Below are 3,014 nucleotides of genomic sequence, written 5' to 3'. Positions count from 1 at the left end.
CCAGCAGAGCCCAGGACCAGGTGTGGGGAAGTTGCTGCTGAGGGCGCTGCCATCTGCTGGTAGGCTGAAGTACTACAGGGCACGCGTCCTCCGGGCCACCTCCACTCCACCTTCTGCCTCGTCGTTGTTGTTGTTGTTGTTGTTGAGTGCCATGGAGTAGTAGGCGACTCATAGCGACCCTGTGAACGAAAGACCCGAACACTTGTATAACTTTCATCGTCTGTCCAAGTTCACAGAGTTTCCGGAGGCAAGCTGTTTCGGAAGTGGATGCCACTCCTGCTTCCAGGCTTGTTTTAGACAAGGAGCTCCACCAAACACTGTCCACTATGGGTAACCATTATTGCATTTGACACATCAGTGTCACAGTGTTTAGTATCACAACAACCACCAGTTATCTCTGTACAGCAATGCACAGACCAGTGCTATGCTAATTTTATATTATCTGGAAAATGGTTATTCTTTTTATCTGTGATCTGTCTCCCTAGATATCCCCAAAGGGTGAGGAAGGCCAGCCAACTCCACCTTCACCAACACCCTGGCAGACACGGCTGTGCCATAGTCCTCTTTTTAGGCTACTTTGTGGTTGTTAGGTGCAGTTGAGTTGATTCCGATCGATAATGACCCCATGCGTGCAGAATAGAACTTCTCAGTGAGGTGACAGTGTTACTGAGATGAATACACCTGCTGGATTGTGCAAGCACCACCACAATAAATTGTAGAACATTGTTATCAACAGAAAGCGAACCCTATGCCCATTAGCAGTTATTCTCCACATACATGAATTCCTCAGTCCTATGCAGGAGGCAGTCATCAGAACAGAGCAGGGAAACACTGCGTGGTTCAGGATCAGGAAAGCTGTGCCTCAGGGATGCATCCTGCCTCCATGCTTTGTCAACCTATATGCAGAACGGATCGTTCAGAGGCTGGACTTTATGAGGAGGAACATGGCATCAGGATTGGAGGAAGACTCAACAACCCGTGTTATGCAGATGACATAACCCTGCTTGATGAAACTGAGGAGGACCTAAAGCCCTTGCTGCAGAAGGTCAAGGACTTCAGCCTTCAATATGGAGTGAAGCTCAACATCAAGAAAACAAAGATTCTCACCACGGGGCCAGTTAGCAGCTTTACGATGGGCAGAGAAGAGATTGAGATTATTGATAACTTCAGCTTGCTTGGTTCCACAATCAACACTCTTGGCACCAGCAGTCAGGAAATCATAAGACAAATTGCATTGGGAAAGTCTGCTGTCAGGGACCTTTCTATAGTCCTGAAGAGCAATGATGTCAGTCTAGAGACTAAGGTGTACCTGATTCAGGCCACGGTCTTTGCAATTACTCCCTATGCATCAGAGATAGGAACAATGACTAAGGGTGAAAGAAGAAGAATCAATGCCTTTGAGCTGTGGTCTGGAGAAGAGTGTTGAACATATCATGGACTGCCAGGAGAACAAACAGATCTGTCCTGGAGAGGGTGAAACCAGGCTTCTCCCTGGAGGCAAGAATTTTGAGGCTCTTTCTTGCATACTTGTGTATATGGTCAGGAAAGACCAGCCCGTGGAGAGGGATAACATGCTTGGGAGGATAGAAGTACAGAGCAGGAGAGGAAGACCCACGATGAGATGGATTGACTCAGTGACTAGAGAAATGGGCTTAGGTCTGTCAGAAACCATAAGATCGGCTCCGGAGAGCATAGGTTTCAGAGCTAATGTACATAGGGTCACTATGAGTTCAGCAACTTGATGGCACATAACAATAACAACATTCAATTAGAAATATTTTAGGAAGCTTCATATGAACAAGAGCCAATAGTAAAGAAGGAAGAAGTAGAAGTGGCATTGAAGGCACTGGCAAATAATTAGGTCCAAGGAATTGGTGAGATACTGATTGACATGCTTCAACTAACAGATGCAGCCTTGGATGTGCTCACCAGACTATCTCAGGAAATTGGGAGGACAGCTGTCTGGCCAACTGACTGGAAGAGATGTGTATTTGTTCCCATTTCCAAAAAAGGTGATAAAATAGAAGGTGGAAATTATAAAACAGTATCACTACTATCACATACAAGCAAAACATTGTTCAAGAGCATAAAAAAACAGAACAATATATTGGCAGAGAACTGCCAGAAGTTCAGGCTGGGTTTAGAAGAGGCCGTGGCACCAGGGATATCACTGCTGATGTCAGATGGACCTGGCTGAAAGCAGAGGATACCAGAAGGCTGTCTGTTTGTGTTTTATTGGCTATGTTCAGCGTGTCCATCAAACTCATTGAAGGGCTTCCTCTTTTTTGCTGACGCTTTACCAAATGTGATACTTTTCTCCAGCATCTGGTCCTTCCTCATAACACGCTCAAGGTGTCTAAGGTGAAAGTTCACCACCCTCACTTCTTTTTGTTTGCTGGTTTCTTACACTTTATTACACCAGACGGGTGAGAGCTTTGGGGTGCAGTGGGGTGCACTCAGTTCTTGGCCGCAGCCTTCCTCATGGCAGCCAGGACATTGCTGAGTTCTTCCCACTTCCTCTTGGCACAGATGTGTGTTCCCACTTTTTCCTTGATGAACTTGAGGGCCCACTTGTCCTGGGAAACCTTGGGCAGCTCCATGGTGCGATGCTTGTAGGGCGTGAAGCCACACACCTCTGGGATCATGTCCCGCACAAGCTTGGTGTGCTTGGTGAGGCGCCCGCGGCGGCGGCTGGGCCTCGGCTTGCTCACGTTCTTGGTGACTTTGTGGCTCTTCCTGAGGCCCACGTCCAGCGTGGCCGTGCATCCATCGTCCATGGTGGGCGTCCATTGTGGCCAGGTGCCCACCCTCACTACTAAGAGTCTCTCTGGCTACACTATTTTGAAGTGAGAAGTGTCATAGTGGTACTAGGGACATTGTAGCTGATGTTAGATGGATCTTAGTGGAAAGCAGGGAATACCAGAAGAATGTCTATCTGTGTTTCATTGACTATGCAAAGGCATTTGACTGTGTGGATCATAACTGAATGGGAATCCCAGAACACTTGACTGTGC

The sequence above is a fragment of the Elephantulus edwardii genome, unplaced genomic scaffold, assembly GCF_000299155.1.
Source record: "Elephantulus edwardii isolate Elephantulus edwardi_28Jun2011 unplaced genomic scaffold, EleEdw1.0 scaffold00126, whole genome shotgun sequence".
Classification (NCBI taxonomy): Eukaryota; Metazoa; Chordata; class Mammalia; order Macroscelidea; family Macroscelididae; genus Elephantulus; species Elephantulus edwardii.
This window is presented reverse-complemented; position numbering follows the sequence as displayed.